Below are 23,583 nucleotides of genomic sequence, written 5' to 3'. Positions count from 1 at the left end.
GGAAGCCGGTGGCACCTTAATTAGGGAGGACGGGCTCATAGTAATGTTTGGAATGGAGTAAATGGAATGGTATCGAACACATCAAACACATGGTTTCCATATGTTTGATACCATTCCATTTACTCCATTCCGGCCATTATTATGAGCCGTCCTCCCCTCAGCAGCTTCCTGTGCCGTCATCACTGCAAAAGAGATGCTCAATTAACTTCCTTGATACTGTAGCGAACGGCAAAGCAGGTAAGCGAAGAATCGCTAGTGTGAAAGGCAAAGAAATTGTAACGTGGCTCGCTACATTGCCCCCTCAGAACAGGAAGGCATGGCCCCATGCTTCAACTTCTCAGCCCCCTTACACATCCAGGCCTAACAACCGCCATCCCGCTTCTGACACCACTGTAGGGAATGGTGGGGCAGAGAAGTGAACCCGGGCCGCTGGCATGAAAGGCAAACATCCTACGCATAGCGCCAATAGGGTTAACCTACTTGGTGGAATTTGGAACATGGCTCATACAAGGATCACTACAGTACAATAACTTATCATTATCAAGCATATATAAACAAAAGAATGTCATGGTACCGATATTATAATTTTTTGCGCATCATGTATCGAAAAATGCTAATATGGATACCATAACTTGAATGGGATTTGTGCCACAAATGCAAAAATGTTAGCATTTGGAAAATATGCCAGGGAAATAAAACCAAAAAATGGATTGCTATCATACCTTGTCAATAGAACTGCTTACAGGGTAAGGAAACCAGTGTGTCATTTTGTAATTGTAATTTGTAATCTCTTTAAAGATTCTTGTTTTGAGAACAGAAAACTGTATTGAGATCTGAAACATCCATGAGAAAATGTGCAGAATGCCGACCCAGTTTTATCTTGCTCTATCTTCTCCCTCTGCCTGTCACTGGATTTCCTCTCACCACTATATTTGGTGGGGAGTGGAATCCCCAACCAGATGCTTCAGGCTTTTACCCATAGTGATGTAAAGAGATCATTGAATGGAAATAAACTGTTTTTGCATGGCCATTGCGACTGAGGGCATTCGACATTTTAAAGTAGTCAAGTGGGTGGGGATTCTTATGGGTTGGGAGCGATCAGTCAATGATCAGAGCATTGTCTTCTTCAAATTGGTTTGCCTAGTTTGTATTGCCTTTAAGCTATATGACCGCCATCTAGTGGCTCCAATAAATGAATGACACAAGATTTGGTTCAACTCCATTTGGTTCAAATCCAGCACTGCATGTGGCGTTAAATCACCAATATTAACTTTACACTTTTTCAAACATCAAAAGAATAAGAAAATATACTACTTTAAAATGGAGATAGCCTCAATGGCGCTTCCCATGCTGTCACAGACGCCATGATGCCACAGACCCCTCCTCTCTCTCCCTCTCTCTCCCTCTCTCTCTATGTCTCCTTATTTATCTCTCTCTCACCTGCTGTCTCAACCACTGAACGCTCGGCTATGAAAAGCCAATTGACATTAACACCTGAGGTTTTGACCGGTTGCACCCTCTATAACTGTGACTATTATTTGACCCTGCTGGTCATCTATGAACGTTTGAACATCTTGAAGAACGATCTGGCCTAAATGGCCATGTACTCTTACAATCTCCACCCGGCACAGCCAGAAGAGGACTGGCCACCCCTCGGAGCCTAGTTCCTCTCTAGGTTTCTTCCTAGGTTCCTGCCTTTCTAGGGAAGGTTTCCTAGCCACTGTGCTTCTACATCTGCAATGCTTTCTCTTTGGGGTTTTAGGCTGGGTATCTGTATAAGCACAATTCCCCTTTCATTGTGGTTAAAGCAGAGTCGGAAGAGGAAGCGAACTAAGTCAATAAACTAAGCAGACCAGACCCAGCTGCTAATGCATTTGTGCCTATGGGAGAGCCACCCCGCTAAAAGCCAATTTATGCTTGATATGAAAATGTGCTCGGCTCCGTATGGAGGGTGTGATGCAATTGCGGTGCCTCCGGAGGCATGTAGAGGCCAAACTGAGCTCCGTACTGAATCACTGTGCTCCTACAAAATGTTTTAACAATGCGGAGGGCTCCGTATAGCTCCGCATTGACATGTCTGGATGACAGTAGGTGGGTGCGGGAGGTCCTTTATAAACACAAACTCACTTCCTTGACAACTTCCTTCATAAAAGCTCTACTCAACAGCTCTGCGCTGCTCCGCGAAGCGCAAGAAGTATGAATGCCCTGAGTTCTGCAGAGGCCATATCACCCTAAATGCTGCACGGCCAATGCAGATGTCGGATTGACCATGCAGCACCTTTAAGCAGACCGGAACTGACCATTTTTGTCAATGGTAAACAGTGGGACATCTTCATTTATCCACCATCTTTGGTCAAATTTTGGCCTCCAGGAAGTTACATGCACTGGCAGGAATGACCACTCCAACTGCTGTGTGTGAGAAAACTAAAGTACCTGTTCTGAGCCCGGTTTCCCGATAGTGATGGAACTTCTGCTTACCAGTGTTTTAATGATGCATCTTTCCTACAACGGCCAAAGATGCAACATGCATTTCCCAAAACACCATGCAGGCACAATGGTCGCTAAGTGTATCGTTGGAGCATGTGTCGATACTGATAGGATCGAAAGAAAGGGAGTGCTGCTCTCGTATCAGTTTTCTCCATTCAAATCTTTCCTAAACATTATAATTATTTCACAATACTGACGACGAATCAGCTCCTAGAGAGATATTATAGGGTCCCTGTAGCTCAGTTGGTAGAGCATGGCGCTTGCAACGCCAGGGTTGTGGGTTTGTTTCCCACGGGGGGCCAGTATGAAAATGTATGCACTCACTAACTGTAAGTCGCTCTGGATAAGAGCATCTGCTAAATGACTAAAATGTAAATGTAAAATATTACCACCTACAGCTGCAAATATTGATGCGGCTTATTCTAATGCTTACCCAATAAAAATGCACTAAATCACAGATTTAGCTCATCATTGCACACATGTTAGGCTACACATCATGAAATATATTGAGACATATTAAAGACAGTAGCCTACAAGTACCCCATTTATAGACGCTAACGACTTTAGCGCCTATTGATTTGTTAAGAGCCCCGACGCTTGCTGTAAACATTAACATGCATCGCTTGTGGTACTGTTTTGGAAACTGTATCTTTCATATCATTGAGAAATAATTTTCAAAAAACACAAGGTAAATTACTGTACACCTTGATAGGGTTAGTGTTGCCACACGGCCATATCTCCATGTTACAGCGCTTGTTTACGGAAGACAGACAGAAGACATGGGCCGCCACCTGTTCTAATTAGCTATCTAGCATGCTCCGAACACCTATGTGTAAACTAACTGCTACAGTAAGTGTATATATTTTTTTGGGGAAAGCTTATTTCTCGCTGACATGAAAGATAAGGTGTATATCAGCATATGTTTTGACATTTCGAAACGTTCAAATTGTAGTTTACATAGAGCCAAATGTGGGTGAATGTAATGGCTGAAAACAATACATACAGAGAATAATGGTTTTCAAGAGCTAGCCTATAAGAAGCAAAATAGGACTCAACTGATGAAACATTAAATGTATTTCAATATGATTGAAATAGGCTTATAGACTACTGTTTCTATTTTATTGTAGTCATCTCAGTTTTCATTTGAAGCATATTTTTATACGTCGCTTGTTTGTACCAATTGTAAAGATATTGTCAACTTTGTATTTGTAGTCAACTTTGTTCTGAAGTTATCAGAGGTCACAGAGAGATGGATAAACCATTTGATTCTACGTTTAGCGGACATCTTCTGTTTATAAAGTGACGTGGGAGGGCAAAAAAAGCATCTAACGACGCACTTAGCTGTTCAATGAGTGGTCTGAGGCTAGGGTGACCACAGTCCCGCATTTTGGCCCTTTGTTCCACATCCCGCGTCTTTATCAACAAAATAAAATATTGATTTGTCCTGTATTTGTCAGACATTCCAACCCATCTCTTGCAATCCCGTTGTGCTTATGAAAAGATACAGTATCATTAGGATATGGTAGCCTAAGCCTACTGGTGATGTTAAACACGGCAATCATTGTTGAGAGCTGATATCTTGTGAAGCGCAAGATGAGACGTAGGCCAATATCATAGGCCTATCGTCAACCAATCATATTTCTCAAATCCTTTCAGGCTAAATTCCAGCTAAACTTGGAGAGGATGGTTAGGCCTCTTAACTACTTATAAAGAGCGTGCTTCTGAGGAAGATCTACTAAAGTAAGTAAATAGCTGTATTAGACTGAAATATATAAGGTAATTTCGTCAAACTTGTGAGGCTCTCCATGCTCATTAGTTGCTCATTCAACATATTTGCTGCTACTTCACTCAATCCCGTTTTAAAAGACTCCCATCCTAACTGTTTACATTCCCTGAGACCAACCAGAAATGTTTCATTCGCCAAATATTCAGAGATTTCCATAAAACAGCCACACATGGTCTCTCGTTTCCACATCAAGAGTAGGCTACACTTCAATTGCTTGGTTGGTGCAGCGGACTGCAGGGGTGCTGGAGTACAACAAAGAGCCACTTCTCACAATGGTCCTTGTTTAGTTAGATCAAAGCTGAATCAATGTCTTGGAAGATCACATTGATAGTATAATGTTACTGTTACACCAAAAACACCACCTAATTTCTTGAGATTTTAGGATGGTTAGCTGAATAGTCCCAAAAAAGTATCATGCGGCCAAAACTCAACAGCGCGCGCACACAGTGGCGTGTATTCATGGTTGCCAAGGGAAGCCAGGCTTCCCTCAAAAATGTACCACGAAAAAAAACATAGAAACTAATTTATCTTTCGTCTCTCTGTGTTTCATAACTTTTCCATCAATTCGCAGGAGGCTGAATGTATCTCACTGGAGAAGGCATCCAAGCAGGCGAAACAGCGCCCCTCTGTCTCAGTATGTGTAGCCCATCTATCTTATGCTGTCTGGTCAAAAAGAGTATGACATTGATGCCGCCCATAGCACTGAATGCAAGGGAAGCCAGTGAGCATTTGGCCTCCCTTGATAATTTTTTGGGGGTCTTTTTTTTTATAGCCAATCAGCTAAACTGAGTGAGCCCAACTGTGAATGGCCTTGGTGCACCAAAATAAAATTTCAAGGGAAGACAATTTGGATTTGGCTTCACACCAATCACATCAAAAGCAAAACATAATTGACAGAAAAAACTTGAATTCTTGCATCTCGTCCTCCGGTGGCTGGCTAGCTAGCTAAAATTGTCCCTTTCCTAAATTAGCCATCGATGGAGATAGGGATTTGGACTTGTGGTTTTACTTAATTATCCATTCCCGGCTAATGATTATTCATACATTGTGCCCCTGGCCTGTGAGGATGTAAATTCAATATGTAGCTAGATGTAGCTAGAAGGCTAATGTTAACTAGCTAGCTCGTCGTTGCCCAAGAAAGGAATTTGGTTAGTGAGCAGGCATTTTAGACAGGTATCCCAGGACAACAAAAACTGAAAGCATGTACTGTTTGACAGAGTCATAGACCGTTTCGGTCTATGGCAACATGAAAGTGGAGGATGGCTTTGGCGTTTCTCTGCATGTTGGGTGAGTCAACATTACATTTACATTTACGTCATTTAGCAGATGCTCTTATCCAGAGCGACTTACAAATTGGTGCATTCACCTTATAGCCAGTGGGATAACCACTTTATAAAACGTTTTTTCTTTCTTTGGGGTGGGGAAAGGGGGGGGGTAGAAGGATTACTTTATCCTATCCCAGGTATTCCTTAAAGAGGTGGGGTTTCAAGTGTCTCCGGAAGGTGGTGAGTGACTCCGCTGTCCTGGCGTCGTGAGGGAGCTTGTTCCACCATTGGGGTGCCAGAGCAGCGAACAGTTTTGACTGGGCTGAGCGGGAACTGTGCTTCCGCAGAGGTAGGGGGAACCAGCAGGCCAGAGGTGGATGAACGCAATGCCCTTGTTTGGGTGTAGGGACTGATCAGAGCCTGAAGGTACGGAGGTGCTGTTCCCCTCACAGCTCCGTAGGCAAGCACCATGGTCTTGTAGCAGATGCGAGCTTCAACTGGAAGCCAGTGGAGTGTGCGGAGAAGCGGGGTGACGTGAGAGAACTTGGGAAGGTTGAACACCAGACGGGCTGCGGCATTCTGGATGAGTTGTAGGGGTTTAATGGCACAGGCAGGGAGCCCAGCCAACAGCGAGTTGCAGTAATCCAGACGGGAGATGACAAGTGCCTGGATTAGGACCTGTGCCGCTTCCTGTGTAAGGCAGGATCGTACTCTCCGAATGTTGTAGAGCATGAACCTACAGGATCGGGTCACCACCTTGATGTTAGCGGAGAATGACAGGGTGTTGTCCAGGGTCACGCCAAGGCTCTTCGCACTCTGGGAGGAGGACACAATGGAGTTGTCAACCGTGATGGCGAGATCATGGAACGGGCAGTCCTTCCCCGGGAGGAAGAGCAGCTCCGTCTTGCTGAGGTTCAGCTTGAGGTGGTGATCTGTCATCCACACTGATATGTCTGCCAGACATGCAGAGATCCGATTCGCCACCTGGTTATCAGAAGGGGGAAAGGAGAAGATTAGTTGTGTGTCATCTGCGTAGCAATGATAGGAGAGGCCATGTGAGGATATGACAGAGCCAAGTGACTTGGTGTATAGCGAGAATAGGAGAGGGCCTAGAACTGAGCCCTGGGGGACACCAGTGGTGAGAGCACGTGGTGCGGAGACAGATTCTCGCCACGCCACTTGGTAGGAGCGACCGGTCAGGTAGGACGCAATCCAAGAGTGAGCCGCGCCGGAGATGCCCAACTCGGAGAGGGTGGAGAGGAGGATCTGATGGTTCACAGTATCAAAGGCAGCAGACAGGTCTAGAAGGACAAGAGCAGAGGAGAGAGAGTTAGCTTTAGCAGTGTGGAGAGCCTCCGTGACACAGAGAAGAGCAGTCTCAGTTGAATGACCAGTCTTGAAACCTGACTGGTTTGGATCAAGAAGGTCATTCTGAGAGAGTTAGCAAGAGAGTTGGCTAAATACGGCACGCTCAAGAGTTTTGGAGAGAAAAGAAAGAAGGGATACTGGTCTGTAGTTGTTGACATCAGAGGGATTGAGTGTTGGTTTTTTGAGAAGGGGTGCAACTCTCGCTCTCTTGAAGAAGGAAGGGACATAGCCATTCAAGGATGAGTTGATGAGCGAGGTGAGGTAAGGGAGAACGTCACCGGAGATGGTCTGGAGAAGAGAGGAGGGGATAGGGTCAAGCGGGCAGGTTGTTGGGCGGCCGGCCGTCACAAGTTGCAAGATTTCATCTGGAGAGAGAGGGGAGAAAGAAGTCAAAGCATAGGGTAGGGCAGTGTGAGCAGGACCAGCAGTGTCATTTGACTTAACAAACGAGGATCGGATGTCGTCAACCTTCTCTTCAAAATGGTTGACGAAGTCATCCACAGAGAGGGAGGAGGGGGGAGGAGGGGGAGGAGGAGGATTCAGCAGGGAGGAGAAGGTGGCAAAGAGCTTCCTAGGGTTAGAGGCAGATGCTTGGAATTTAGAGTGGTAGAAAGTGGCTTTAGGAGGAGGGTTGAGGAGGCAGAATCAGGAGATTGGAGGGAGAAGGATTGAGCAGAGGGAAGAGATGATAGGATGGAAGAGGAGAGAGTAGCGGGAGAGAGAGAGAGCGAATGTTGCGACGGCGCATTACCATCTGAGTAGGGGCAGAGTGAGTAGTGTTGTAGGAGAGCGAGAGAGAAAAGGATACAAAGTAGTGGTCGGAGACTTGGAGGGGAGTTACAGTGAGATTAGTAGAAGAACAGCATCTAGTAAAGATGAGGTCAAGCGTATTGCCTGCCTTGTGAGTAGGGGGGGACGGTGAGAGGGTGAGGTCAAAAGAGGAGAGGAGAGGAGTGGAAAGAAGGAGGCAGAGAGAAATGAGTCAAAGGTAGACGTAGGGAGGTTGAAGTCACCCAGAACTGTGAGGGGTGAGCCATCCTCAGGAAAGGAACTTATCAAGGCATCAAGCTCATTGATGAACACTCCAAGGGAACCTGGAGGGCGATAAATGACAAGGATGTTAAGCTTGAATGGGCTAGTGACTGTGACAGCATGGAATTAAAATGAGGAGATAGACAGATGAGTCAGGGGAAAAAGAGAGAATGTCCACTTGGGAGAGATGAGGATTCCTGTGCCACCACCCCGCTGACCAGATGCTCTCGGGGTATGCGAGAACACATGGTCAGACGAGGAGAGAGCAGTAGGAGTAGCAGTGTTTTCAGTGGTAATCCATGTTTCCGTCAGCGCCAAGAAGTCGAGGGACTGGAGGGTAGCATAGGCTGAGATGAACTCTGCCTTGTTGGCCGCAGAACAGCAGTTCCAGAGGCTGCCGGAGACCTGGAACTCCACGTGAGTCGTGCGTGCAGGGACCACCAGGTTAGAGAGGCAGCAGCCACGCGGTGTGAGGCGTTTGTATAGCCTGTGCGGAGAGGAGAGAACAGGGATAGACAGAGGCATAGTTGACAGGCTACAGAAAATGGCTACAATAATGCAAAGGAGATCGGAATGAAATAAACATCTGGGAAAGCGAGAGAGCGGGGCCTCCCTCACTTACGTTTCACTGAAACACCCAAATATAACTCTCCCAACTTCCACCTCAGAAACTATAATTGTTGTAAACTACAGCGGTTCAATGTTTTCTAGGAATATACTAACTTAGTTTATTCAGCTAGCTAACTTGGTACAGTATTCTTCTGTGAAAACCATCCAGGGCACCTAGTCATATGACGCTACAGCCAGCTAGTATGCCGGCCTCCAACAACACGGTTTAGCACCAATACTCGGCCACAACAAACCACCAGTGTGTCAACACGCCAAGCAGATCATTCGTGTCCGTGTCTAACGTTGTGGGTTAGTCCCGACAGCTTGAGCGAGTCCGTCGTCAACTTATTCAGCCAGTTAGTTAGCTAGAATAGTTAGCATACTAGCTAGCCATTGCTTTCTGCCAACGAAGAAACCCGTCCTCCCACGGCACAAACACACAGAGAGAGCCAAGCTAACGTTAACTAGTCACCCATGTCCCGAATTCCCTTGAACGACTCTGGCTACCAGTATGTAAAAACAAAACACAAATGTAGGTTATAACTTACCCCTAGCAGCTACTGTTAGCTAGCCAAGTGCAAAGCTAGCCACTGAATTGACTCAGCCAGTTCGCGTCTGTTAGCTAGGTCGTTCCAGCTATTGTTTAGTAGCTATCCAGGTAGCAACAAGCTAGCTACATTTCGAGCACAGTAGCTACTTACTACCTAACGTTAACGCTTCAGACAGTGAGGTTAGAAAAACAGCTGAATGGTAGGCATTATTGTATGTAATTATTGTAGGCAGCTAGCTGGCGTAATTACAGGTACTCTCAGACGTGAAACAACTATCCACAGTTGCTAATAGTTACCAGTAGCTAACCGCTAGCTAGTCCAGGTAGTGGGTTAGCTAGCTTCGTGCTTCACCGGGCTCAGCCGAATACAACACTTACCTACAATAATTACATACAACAACCCACGATAACTACCTACAATACCTAACTACAATCTAAATACATAGTTTAAGCTTTACTCGACAAAGCCATATAAGTATATAAGCCATATAAGCCAAGCTTACCTCCCGCCAGAGAGAGACACAACCTCACCCGACGACGACGGCTCAAATCACAGATTTTTCCTACCCACCCCATGCCCCCCACTCCCGCAAAGAGGGCCTCAACATGTTTCTTTGTACTTACATGCATGCATGCACACACACATAAATTAGTACCATGGACAGCCACATCATATATAGCTTATGTTGATTGGACTACATTGTTTTTGGCATATTTTAGTTGTCACTGTATAAGACTAAGCATAGGTGATTTGATGATGTTGATATTTTGAAGTTGAAATGGTGCTGGAATAATGGAGGCAGCTCCTGTTTTTTTTGTTCGACTTGCGGTAACTCTCCATGGTTCTAAATCAATAGTTTTTTTAGTAGTCCGAACATTTCGGAAATATTAACTTGCTTGTAGGTTATGTAACTGTTTGTTACATGCAATATGCTTTGTGGACTTCACCGGACAGATGTTGCTTTCTGGTTTTGTGGTTGAATTTATTCTGCCACTTCTTATTTCCTTGGCCCTAGGCCTATCACGGTGGCAAGGCATATGAACTAACAGGTTATAGAGTAAACAACGCAATTATCACAACACATAGGTTGTAATATGGCTTTTTTCCCTGGCTTGGCTTCCCCAGTGATTTTACCCACGCACCACTACTGCCTCCAAACTCCCAAGGACCCACAGTTTACATTAAGTTGCTGTTAAGTTGCACCGCTACTGTGCGCATACTAAGCATAATGTGTTTTGATTGAAACAAAATACAGGAAGGATACATAGTTTGTTAACACCGTCTGCTGTAATTTGCTCACAAAACATTAATTCAAAGAAGATCTAAATGCATATTCCCATGAAACTGATTGAGATCAAATGATTGGCATGCAGACAGTTTGGACATTTCACTGGTAAAACGTGAAGAAGTATCTATTTTGGTGTTTGAAGTTATACAAAAATTATTCATGTAGGTTACACTGGTCCTGCAAATGTCCTGCAAAATCATCCTGTTGTCCCGCATTTGGGTATTTTAAATGTGGTCACCCTATCTGAGGCAGGTGTTAGATTATGAGCGTTTTCAAGTGCAATGTTAATAACAATGGTTTTGGAAAACAGCTCTGAGATTTAACGATGCTCTTACGAAGGTTCTAACGATGGACTTAGCCTTAAGATGCTTTTGGGAAACTGGGCCCTGAACGGTAAGTTGTATTATAGCTTTCTTTGGTTTTCTATAACAATATTGTCTCAAAAACACACAGTATCACTGAACAATGTGTATCATCTATGGAATTCATGCAATTTATGGCAGGCTGCATTGCAGCATAACATTTGAACTAATGTACTATAATGTACCTACTTTCTGCTCTGTCTCTGTGTGTGTGTGTTCAAGATGGCAGAGACTACAGAACAGGAATCAATCATTGTCCGATCGGTTTGGATGCACTGAGAGATCCAGTGACCATTCCCTGTGGACACAGCTATTGTATGGGCTGCATTAAAGGGTACTGGGATCAGAATGATCTGAAGAGGGTCTAGAGCAGCCAAACTCAACTGGTGGACCACGGTCCGGGTCCGGACCCAGAGAAGGGTCAATCTGAATCAGACAACATCACATTTTGTTATATAAAAGTCAATCAATCATTTTTAGACAGCTTTAAAAAATCAACTGGACGCAGCGGCCTCTTTAACTCAGCAACTTCTCTTTCTAGCTCTCTCTCGAAGCAATGCCCACCTCTTCTAGTGCCCCGTCTAATCCAATCAAGTGGTTATATGCAAATACAAGAGGCCACGTCTTACCCAATCACATTAATCCAAATATCCTCAGTGGAACCTTGGGACAAGCAGGCAGAAAGAAACAGAAAGATTTGACTGCGGTTCACTGTTAATATCACAGATAGAAGGAGCTTAGTTACCAGTATCTTTGTTAATATGGCTTGTTCAAAAAAGGGAAAAGTTGACTCTGAAAACCGTATATTCAAAGACGAGTGGATGGAACAGTAATTATTCATTCTCCCCATAACTAGCACAAAACCAATGTGCCTGATATGCAGTGAGTCTGTAGCTCTCGTGAAAAGTGCCCATGTTAAGCTCCATTATGACACGAGGCATAGTAAATTCGATCAGACGTATCCCCTAAACACAGAGGTGAGAACAAACAAGATTAACCAACTCAAATCCCAATATGAGAGGTCTACCAAAGTCCTTGCCAATTCCCCGACAGCCCATCAACGTTCAATGGAGTGTTCACTGAGGATAGCTTGGGTTTTGGGAAAACACAAAAAACTATTTTCAGACACTGAGATGGTAAATTAATACATGTGTGAAGTTGCTGACACCTCGCTTGAAGGTAAACAAAAAGATGAGCTCAGGGAAAGATCAAACTGATCCCACTGTCAGATTCCACAGCAATGAGGAGAACTGAAATATTAGCTGAAGATTTAACTTCACAACTTGATGAGGCCATTCATAATGCACCGTGCATTTCATTAGCTGTGGCTGAATCAACAGATAACACTGATAATGCTCAGCTTCTGGTGTTTGTCAGATTTTATAACGAAACAAAGAAGGAATTCTGTGAGGAGCTGTTGGGCTTAACAAATCTAGAAGCACACACACGGGGAGAGGATATCCATGAGGCCATCAAAGGGATTCTGACAAAAAGGGGGATGGATCTGAAGTCAGTGGTCTCCATCACCACAGATGGAGGTCCAGCCATGATAGGAAGAGGGAGGGGACTGGTTGCACAATTGAAAGAGGACCACCCTGACCTGACATCATATCACTGCATCATCCATCAATCTGTCCTGTGTGCCAGTCTGGGAAAATACATATTCTGAGGTCATGACAACGATGATGAAACTGATCAGCTTTTTGAGGGCAACATCATCCCTACAACACCGCCTGCTACAAGACACTCTGACAGAGGCCAATACCAGTTTTGATGACTTACTACTGCACAACAATGTCAGATGGATCAGCAAAGGCAGGGTTTTGGAATGCTTTTGGGCCATTCAGGAAGAAATCAAAGCATTCTTATCAGAGCAAAAGAGTGACAAAGCAACTCAGTTTTCAGAGTTTTTGGAAGATGAGGAGAAGATGGAAACAGTTACATTTTTTACAGACTTTACATCACACCTTAATCAACTGAATGTTAAGCTGCAGGGACAGGACAACACAGTGTGTGATATGATAACAGCAGTCCGGGCTTTCCAGAATAAATGTGAGCTTTTCAAGAATGATCTCCAGGGAGAACTTGTCCACTTCTCCAATCTTCTGGTGCAAACGCAGGGAGACAAAGATGTTCCCAACCATGTTGATTTAATCCAGAAGCTTATGGATAACTTCAAGGCTCGCTTTGATGACTTCACTGTTGGAAGAAAACTGCTGCTGCTCATCCAGAACCCCTTCTTGGTCACAAATGTGACAAAGTTGTCAGAAGAAGCAAAACAGATCTTCAGATGGGTATATGTTGCATCACTGCACATGGAGTTGATTGAGCTGCAAGAAAATGTGACTTTGAAGGAGCAGGCTGGTGATTGTGACCCTGTCACTTTCTGGGGAAAGATGGTGCCTGCAGCTGATGTCCCTGTTCTCAAGAAACTGGCTCTATACATCCTGACCATGTTTGGCTCCACATACAGCTGTGAATCAGCCTTCTCCACAATGAACTTGATTAAAAACAAATACTGCACCAGGCTCACCAATGAACACCTGCACCAGTGTCTCAGAGTTGCTCTCACACCATTTGTGCCAAAGTTCAAAGCATTGGCAGGAGACAGAAAGTGTAATTTCTCTCATTGATGCAAGGGCAAGGCCCAGAGTGACTTATACATGAATATTGCATGGCCCACAGTGACGTTCTGTGTATTCAGATTATAATTTTTATTCAACTCTCCTTTGTTCTCCAGAAAACATGCACTTTATTTAATTTAAAAATATATATATTTATTCAAGGCCGATATACAATGGTTCACAGTGCACTTTTTGCATAGACAATTACACAACAACTTTTGTTCTTCAGCAATGTTGATGCAATGTTGCACATGTTTACATTCGAAAGAAGTTGTAATTAATTCAAATTCTTAGTCTCATTTAATGTACATTTTATATAACACCATGTTTCCTAAGTCGTAGACGACTATGTTTGTTACTACGCTGTACCACAGCGCCAATAAAGGACAATAACTATCCAGACCTTTGCCACCTAGGAAATTGTGTCACTGGACCTTCTCAAATAGTAGTTGAGTACTACTGGTCTAGAACTCCCCCAGTGCAGACAGAAATTCATTCCACTGCCTGTTTTGAGGAAAAGCACCATGCTAGCCGAATTGGTGGATAAACTGAAGAAGACAGGACTATAAACGGCTCCTCTTGTTCACTGTTATGTTGGACCTGGAGATGTGGTGTATGACGTCTGCAATGGGAGAAAACTCAAAGCCGTCAAGTCCTGTTTGGTGTGTCTGGCCTCTTACTGTGAGACTCACCTAACTATGAATCTCCTGCTTTTAAGAAGCACAAGCTGGTCAAAGCCTCCACACAACTACAGGAAAATATCTGCTCTCGTCATGACAAGCCGCTGGAGATTTACTCCCATACTGCAGTGTATCTGTCTGCTGTGTCTGATGGATGAACATAAAGGTCATGAAAGGCAGCTGCATTAGAGACTGTCAGAATCTGTTGGATCTGAAACAGATGACGTACCAGCAGATGATCCATGAGAGGGAAAGGGAGCTGCGAGACATGAAACTGGGTGTGTTCCACATCACATGCTCTTCACATGAAGCAGTGGAGAACAATGAGAGGATCTTTGCTGAGATGATCTGCTACATTGAGAGAGAGTGCTCTGAGGTGAAGGAGCTGACCAGAGCCCAGGAGAGGGCAGTAGTGAATGAGGCTGAAGGACTCCCGGAGCGACTGAAGCAAGAGGTTGGTGAGCTGAGGAAAGATGCCGAGCTGGAGCAGCTCTCACTCACAGAGGATCACATCCACTTTCTCCAGTCTCTCGGTTCTGTGCTGGACCCCAAGGTTGTACCTAGCACTTCCTGTTGCCAACTTCTCTGGTTTGTTTTGGTACTGTCCATTTGTAGCTTGTTTTTGGACACAGGTCCAGGAATGGCTAAAGGATTGCAATATTTACCTGGAGCTAACCTTGCAGATAGCATTACTGGGTGATCTGAAAAGTCATAGTCAATCGATCAATAATATAATAATACTTTTAGCAAAAAAATATATTTTCAATTCACAATCTGTAGAAACAATGAGAATAGAAAGGTTCAGAACTTTTGTAAGACATCACAGTACAGTTGAAATATATATGGCAAATAGAAATCCTATATGGATGGTGTTAAGAGATAGATGGGAGGTGTTGAATGGAATTGAAGGATGGGACTAATAACAACTAACAACAAATTATAACAAGATAACTAATAACGTAACCATACTGTGTCCATAATAAGTATATAGGTTGTAGGTTGGGAGATTTTGTGAAAGAGCACAGTTAGAAAGATATGGTGTCAGACTGGGGTGATGTGTATGTGGCAGTGAAGTCAGGCGCAGGACACAGAGGTTCAGGAATGACTACTTTACATTTTACATTTACATTTTAGTCATTTAGCAGACGCTCTTATCCAGAGCGACTTACAGGAGCAATTAGGGTTAAGTGCCTTGCTCAAGGGCACATCGACAGATTTTTCACCTAGTCGGCTCGGGGATTAGAACCTGCGACCTTTCGGTTACTGGCACAACGCTCTTAACCACTAAGCTACCTGACCTTTACTTCCAGTAATACGCACAAAACAAAAGTCTCCAACACTAGAGGAGTAACACGCGGAGTGCGTAAATAACGAGCTAGCAATGCCGAACATACGACAGGACAAAAGGACAATAACACACAAAGGCAAACATAAAACAAGGGAACTTATATGTTACATAATCAATACAAAATAAGAAACAGGTGTACAAACTAGACAACACAAGACAAACACCGAAACATCGATCGGCAGTAGCTAGTACTCCGGGGACGACGAACGCCGAAGCCTGCCCGAGCAAGGAGGAGGAGCAGCCTCGGCAGCATCCGTGACATATGGCATATAGAAGCAAACCGGATGGACATCATGAAAATGATCGGAGAGGTTGAGAGTAGAAGAAGTTCAAGAGAAAAAACAAACAAAATATAATTATTGTAAAATTGACTGTGTCCATAAAATGTAGATAGTAAGTATAAGCTGGAAGTAGAGGCCTAAGCATTGTTGTTCACTAGTTTACTCCAAGTAGGGAAAGGGTGGCGGGGTTGGAAAGTAATGAAGGGGAATATATCTTTTTTAAAGGATATGTATGTGTATGTATGTATGTATGTATGTGTGTATGTCTGTGTGTGTGTATGTGTGTATATATGTATATATACTGTATATATATATATATATATATATAAAAAACATGGGGGATTGGAAGTGATGCAGACAATTACATTGATGGAAGTTACAATCTATCTGCAATATTAAGCTGATCTACCCCCAGAAAATAACAAATAACAAAAATAAAAAAACATATCTGGTTCGAGGATGTGACGAAGAGAGTGTCTGAGCTGAAGGATAGACTGGAGCAAATCTGTCAGGAAGAGGTGGAGAAGATATCTTCTAAACCCCTGCTTGCCCCCCTGCACAGCCCCTAGCCCAGCTCCAACCTCAGGAGAGCATCCTGCTTGACCCACACTACCCTGAGCCCTTGGGTCTTGACTCTGTGGATGTAAGTATGGGCAGCGATCAGTTCGAGCATCTGGAGGTGACTCTGTATAAGTCAGATACAGACACCTGCGTTGAATTTAGAATCTATAGTGAACAACTCACCAGCCCATGGGTGTCTGCAAGTAGGGGATGAGGTGATGACTGTGAACAATGTGCCAGTGGGTTATTATGATTTGTTTGAGCTCCAAGATGAGATTGAAAGGGCTGATCATTATGGTCTGCTGACCCTGACCGTGTGGAGAAAGGACTAGATAGCATGTCCTGCTGTAGTCTGGTCTCCACCTGGTCTCGCTCTATACTCTGACCCCTTTGACTGTGTGCGTACGCCTGCTCAGTGCACTTTGCAAGGTGGTAGAGTGGAACAAGGGCTCAGATATGACAGATAATAATTTATTAACTTTATTTTTTATTTTTTAAGTTTTATAATTCAATGAAGTTAAATTTATCTACTTCCCCAGAGTCAGATTAACTTGTGGATAGCATTTTTATGTCTCTGTGTCCAGTATGAAGGAAGTTAGAGGTAGTTTCGTGAGCCAATGCTAACTAGTGTTAGCGCAATGACTGCATGCTAGCAGATACCCATAGACTTCCAGTCATTGCGCTAACAGGCCTGATAGAAACAACAAATATGTCGGTAAACTTTCCAAATGTTGACAAACTAAATACGCTACGCAAGGTGGGATCTTTTTGTGTCGGTAAAATTAATTATGTGAGAAATGGCGGCTGAAACGCTTTTATGCGCAAATATTGATATAATAACTATCATATTGAAGTAAACTTAGTCACGCGATGACGTGTTGTGTGGTCCTTCCACTACGACTCGGGAAAGCATGCAGTTTATTAGGCTACCGCTGAAATAAATGATGAACTTCACAAGGTGGTGAAAATGAAGTGATGAGCTTGATGCTCCTTTCCAATAAATATCAATGGTTTTATCCTGGTGACATGATGAACGACGCTTGGCTACCATTGGACAAATAAAAATAATCTTGCTCTTTTGTCCATAATAATCTCATAATGTAGGCTATACCCACACTGTATCTGCGAGCTGTTGGCTATGGCACACCTGCCAATACAAGAGTGGGCACATTCGCTATATAACGCAATTTTTTTTGTGACAAATCCATCAGTAGAGTTGAAAATTCTATTTTTTATCCGGTACATAGGAATTTAACCCGCAAAAGTTATTTTTATGTGCACTATGTCATCACGCACAGCCTTTTATCCGCAACAAGTCAATTTGATGTGAACACATCTCTGGTGGGAAAATCTGCATATTGTTTTTATGCAGATTTTAGAATATTTGCATGAAAATCTGTCACCAATTGGATGGAAACCTATCTACAGAGACATAAAAATTGTATCCACTAGTTCATCTGACTCTGGGGAAGTAGACAAAGGGCCTCATTGCCAAAATCGGGAAGTATCCCTTTAATGTAGGCTGACTAATGATGTTTGTTACTATTAATAATCATGAAATGTAACTTTTGAATGTTGTTTAATTTAGCTTCCACATAGATATCATATACACTGCTCAAAAAAATAAAGGGAACACTTAAACAACACAATGTAACTCCAAGTCAATCACACTTCTGTGAAATCAAACTGTCCACTTAGGAAGCAACACTGATTGACAATAGATTCCACATGCTGTTGTGCAAATGGAATAGACAACAGGTGGAAATTATAGGCAATTAGCAAGACACCCCCAATAAAGGACTGGTTTTGCAGGTGGTGACCACAGACCACTTCTCAGTTCCTATGCTTCCTGGCTGATGTTTTGGTCACTTTTGAATGCTGGCAGTGCTTTCACTCTAGTGGTAGCATGAGACGGAGTCTACAACCCACACAAGTGGCTCAGGTAGTGCAGCTCATTCAGGATGGCACATCAATGCGAGCTGTGGCAAGAAGGTTTGCTGTGTCTGTCAGCGTAGTGTCCAGAGCATGGAGGCGCTACCAGGAGACAGGCCAGTACATCAGGAGACGTGGAGGAGGCCGTAGGAGGGCAACAACCCAGTAGCAGTACTGTTACCTCCGCCTTTGTGCAAGGAGGAGCAGGAGGAGCACTGCCAGAGCCCTGCAAAATGACCTCCAGCAGGCCACAAATGTGCATGTGTCTGCTCAAACGGTCAGAAACAGACTCCATGAGGGTGGTATGAGGGCCCGACGTCCACAGGTGGGGGTTGTGCTTACAGCCCAACACCGTGCAGGACGTTTGGCATTTGCCAGAGAACACCAAGATTGGCAAATTTGCCACTGGCGCCCTGTGCTCTTCACAGATGAAAGCAGGTTCACACTGAGCACATGTGACAGACGTGACAGAGTCTGGAGACGCCGTGGAGAACGTTCTGCTGCCTGCAACATCCTCCAGCATGACCGGTTTGGCGGTGGGTCAGTCATGGTGTGGGGTGGCATTTCTTTGGGGGACCGCACAGCCCTCCATGTGCTCGCCAGAGGTAGCCTGACTGCCATTAGGTACCGAGATGAAATCCTCAGACCCCTTGTGCTGGAGCGGTTGGCCCTGGGTTCCTCCTAATGCAAGACAATGCTAGACCTCATGTGGCTGGAGTGTGTCAGCAGTTCCTGCAAGAGGAAGGCATTGATGCTATGGACTGGCCCGCCCGTTCCCCAGACCTGAATCCAATTGAGCACATCTGGGACATCATGTCTCGCTCCATCCACCAACGCCACGTTGCACCACAGACTGTCCAGGAGTTGGCGGATGCTTTAGTCCAGGTCTGGGAGGAGATCCCTCAGGAGACCATCCGCCACCTCATCAGGAGCATGCCCAGGCGTTGTAGGGAGGTCATACAGGCACGTGGAGGCCACAGACACTACTGAGCCTCATTTTGACTTGTTTTAAGTACATTACATCAAAGTTGGATTAGCCTGTAGTGTGGTTTTCCACTTTAATTTTGAGGGTGACTCCAAATCCAGACCTACATGGGTTGATACATTTGATTTCCATTGATAATTTTTGTGTGATTTTGTTGTCAGCACATTCAACTATGTAAAGAAAAAAGTATTTAATAAGATTATTTCATTCATTCAGATCTAGGATGTGTTATTTTAGTGTTCCCTTAATTTTTTTGAGCAGTGTATAATTTGTAAAGACTAAGCAGCGCAGTAAAACAAATAACATGTCATATTTAACATGTGAATGGTGTTAAAAGGGTGTTATAATAATCAGTTTATAACAATCAAATTCACAATGTTTAAGTGGGATTCTTAGTATGATTATATATATTTTTTAAATACAATACACTTTTTAAATCATTTTAATTCAGTCATAATCCAAATAAGCAAATGATAGACAGCAGTTGAAACTACATAAAAACACTCAAATTCAAAGTTTTAAATGTACTAGAAAGTGCTGGAAACAGATTCCTAATAGAAAATAACTAATTCAACAATGTGCAGTACTGATGCTTGTTTGCATATAAATTATAATTGTATACATTTATCCATATACATGTATTTTTATGTATAGTTTATCATTACATGTTTTTTTTATGTAAAGGGCAAAAGTGACAATGCGGAATACAAGCAAAGTGAACATGGACACAGACAGTATGACAGTGATGAACACCATGGCTTCACTACGTGCTGGCAGGCCATCATCTATTTGATTGTGGTCCTTGACTGAAATAAAGAACATACAAAAAATATGTATCAGGTTTTGTTTACTTAAAAGAGTCAGAAACCTGTGTGTGATGGTGGTATATATAGACGTCATTAGAGGTTAGTAGGACATAGAAAGACAATGGGTACTACGGTCATCAAATACCTTGACTTTTAGAGTCCTCCTGAATGTTGCTCTTCTCTGCTCCTACCACATACTGAAGCCAGGAAATAAATAGAACAGCAATTTGATTGTGGTCAATTGTCAAAAATATATGTAAAAGAAAAATACAGTAGCTCAAGCTACCAGTATGTTGACCCAGTGGTGAGATTTGTCAGTACAGTAGCCCAGTTTTCTGCTGACAGTGAACTGGCCATATTCTCAACGGTTGAGATGACGTTCCTTCTGAGCCGACATGGGGGCACATTGAATATATTGGCCAAAGTTTCTGTGGAATGAGACGTTCATAGCCCAGTACTATAAATATTACTAATGACCACAATAAAAACAATTACATCACTGGTTTAGTATATTTCAATTGACCATGGTTAACAATTGTCTAGTCAGAATAACATCTACAGAGTTAATAGTTCTAGAAATTGAATGGAACGTTATGCAAGACTGTCACACCAGCCTTAGCTTTGGCTCCCCCTCCTGTCCAGCTCAGGCGTTCGGCATCGCTGGCCTTCAACTGCTGCCTAACCTGCTGCTGGCAAACACCCTTCACTCATCAACCCTTGAATCCCCACTCTATCACTGTATATATACTCCCTCTGTCATTTGTCTTTGTTGGTCATTGTATATGTTGCTTGTTTTCCTGATAGGAATCGCGCCTACTATTTCCTGAGTACTTTATATTTTGCACTGTGGGTTTCGTCCCGCTTTAAGCGATGGTGCTTTAATAAATTCAGTCATTCTAAACCTGCGACTGCCTACTCCTCTCTACACTTGTGACAAAGATTCCTCCCATAGTCATATTGATTACAAAACAAAAGGCCAAATCAAACACTCAATGCTCTCGTTGGTGTCAGGGCTGTACTCCAAAGTCACACTCTGTGTTGCCAAAACACATGGAGGCCGACTCAAAAGTAGAGTCTGCCAACCTGCCTGTTACAACTCCTTCTGACTCTTTCAGAAGACTCACTTGGAATTCTGGAGTAAAGTAACAGTTTGAAGAAGGATTAACCACACATTATGAATCATCAGCAATATTTGTATTTATTTATTAAACCTACAAGCTTTGGGGTCCCTCTGGTGGTCGGGCCCCCCAGATAGCATATGAACACTTCATAAGCCATGAAAAAAAAAGTTTTGAATTACAGGAAAATGGCTTTAAAACTGCAACATTTGGAGCAGCAATTTGATTGTGGTCAAAAATCTTGAAGGAAAAAAAAGATAAGTGCAGGACATTGGAAATGTAAAGGAGAAATAGATCTACCTACCTGTACGTTGACCCAGTGGTGAGAGGCACGGAACTGTGCTACACCACGTTAATATGAAATATGTAACATTACAGTAAATGGGTCAATAGGTAAAAAACATACTGTAGTTAGAGTATTTCCACTACAGATGACATTTAAAAAAAAAAAAGCCATTTAGCAGACGCTTTTATCCAAAGCGACTTACAGTCATGCGTGCATACATTTGTGTGTATGGGGTGGTCCCGGGGATCGAACCCACTACCTTGGCGTTACAAGCGCCGTGCTCTACCAGTTAACAAGCTCTTATTTAGCTCTTATTTAATGTGGGGGAAATTATTACACTGCTCTGAAAACTATTCCTAACTATTCCTTAGATATTTACCTATTAGAAACTATTTGAATATCAATCTCACAAAAATGCTAATTAATTGTGATGGTTATTCTAATGGTAGACATTTTGAAGAACCAGAAGAAAAAATGATCAAGGTGGCAACCCCGCACATGTGATATCATTGAAAATCCCAGAATGTCCTCTCAAAGGTACAGCAGGACCTAACACAGTGGCAGACATATCACAGTGGCATGTATGGCCTTAGAGATACGGACCAAAAACAAATGTCCATTAGAGAGGACAAAAATTAGTTGCTGGGTCTCAGGAGGTGAAGATAGGCTTATGAGGATATGTTCGATCAAATTCTGACACCAATGTGCCTTTGTGTGTATCAATTTTAAATATATTCAATATTATAGACATTTAAATTTGTTTCATAGATCAAAAACATACCACACCTGCATTTGAGAGGGTGAAAAGCAGTCCAAGGGAGATGAACATTGTCCTCATTGTTTTTGATAGTTATCAATTTATATAATATAGCCAATTTTGACTTTGTGGCTGTGGTAACTAGTGGAAATGCTCATTTTATGCTTTACTGACTGTAGCTCCAGATTGGATTAGATTCAGGCCGGTGATGCCATTACGGGTTTGTTGCTTCTAGTTCACTATATAAGTCAGACTCAGACATGAGTTAGCTACCACCATAGCTGCATCCGTTATTTAGTTTTGCCCTAGACAATACAGAATACGCTTGTATAAGCTACGAACTAACTTGCAAAGCCGACTTGTAGGCTAATGTTAGCTAGCCTGTAGCTAGCTAGCGTGCCTCGCTACTATTATAAAATGATATTGATACATATTACATAACCAGCAGTATCTAGACAATACACAATAAACTTGTATGAGCTACGACTTAAGTTGTAATGAGCTAGGTAGCTAGCTATGCTAATGTTAGCTAAAACATTAGCTAGCCTGTCTCACTAGCTAACGTTAGCTAGCCTGCCACACTTTATGAAAAGATAGCTACCTACATAGCCAGCAATAACCTTATCTAACATCGTTAGCTAAGTTATACCAGAGAGGTCATTATATTCCAGTAGCTCTGCTTATACTCACCACCACTAGCGTTACTGGTGCAGACTTGGGGGCCAACGAACTCCAAGCACCTATTCCGCATACTAGCTAGGGTTCTTCGGCAGGGCATGCAAACTATAGAACGTTGACTGTGGAGGCATGGTCAATCCATATAGGGCCCATTATCCTTTGAACGAGTTGGGGGTGATGAAACAACGGAGCATTCAATGAAGGGAAGTGGAGAGGCGATTTGCACGTGGAGCTTGGCAAATGGGGGTATGATTTGACATAATTGCAATCCGAACCCAACCTTCATTTACTCATTGTAATAATAATAATAACATGCCATTTAGCAGACGCTTTTATCCAAAGCGACTTACAGTCATGCGTGCATACATTTTTTTGTGTATGGGTGGTCCCGGGGATCGAACCCACTACCTTGGCGTTTCAAGCGCCGTGCTCTACCAGCTGAGCTACAGAGGACGCACTGATGTTCCAAACTCCGTTTTAGATGAGACTGACTTTATAACCCAAATTATCCTATTTTACACTTTGTAGTCAATTTTGACACCAGAATAAATGTTTCTGATTCATATCGATGCCACATTGGCTGTTTTCAAAGGGATTAGTTGCTTTTTAGGGCCAACTAATCTGATTGGCCACTCTCTGATTGGCCACTCTTTAAACACAACATACAGGCAGTTATGTACGGTTCAATATTGTAATGACCTGACTAGATCATAACAGAACAACTGTCCAGACAGAGGATTGAGTTTACGAATGGACGGTTTATTAAACCAACTTTACAC

General features: G+C 43.1%; 1 pseudogene across 1 annotated transcript; it reads right to left on the bottom strand.

Moving 5' to 3' along the window:
- Positions 1-16,246: 16,246 nt before the first annotated feature.
- LOC311135845 (uroplakin-2-like) lies at positions 16,247-22,207 on the bottom strand (annotated as a pseudogene). Its single transcript has 6 exons — positions 22,156-22,207; positions 20,953-21,097; positions 20,252-20,393; positions 20,111-20,169; positions 19,856-19,965; positions 16,247-16,366 (listed from the first exon to the last, which is right to left on the bottom strand). The product of its transcript is annotated as a uroplakin-2-like (transcript).
- Between the last annotated feature and the right edge of the window lie 1,376 nt (positions 22,208-23,583).

Source organism: Coregonus lavaretus, assembly GCF_964263955.1.
Source record: "Coregonus lavaretus genome assembly, chromosome: 10".
NCBI classification, from domain to species: Eukaryota; Metazoa; Chordata; class Actinopteri; order Salmoniformes; family Salmonidae; genus Coregonus; species Coregonus lavaretus.
The sequence above is the reverse complement of the archived record's forward strand: the minus strand, read 5'-3'. Positions and strand labels throughout refer to the sequence as shown.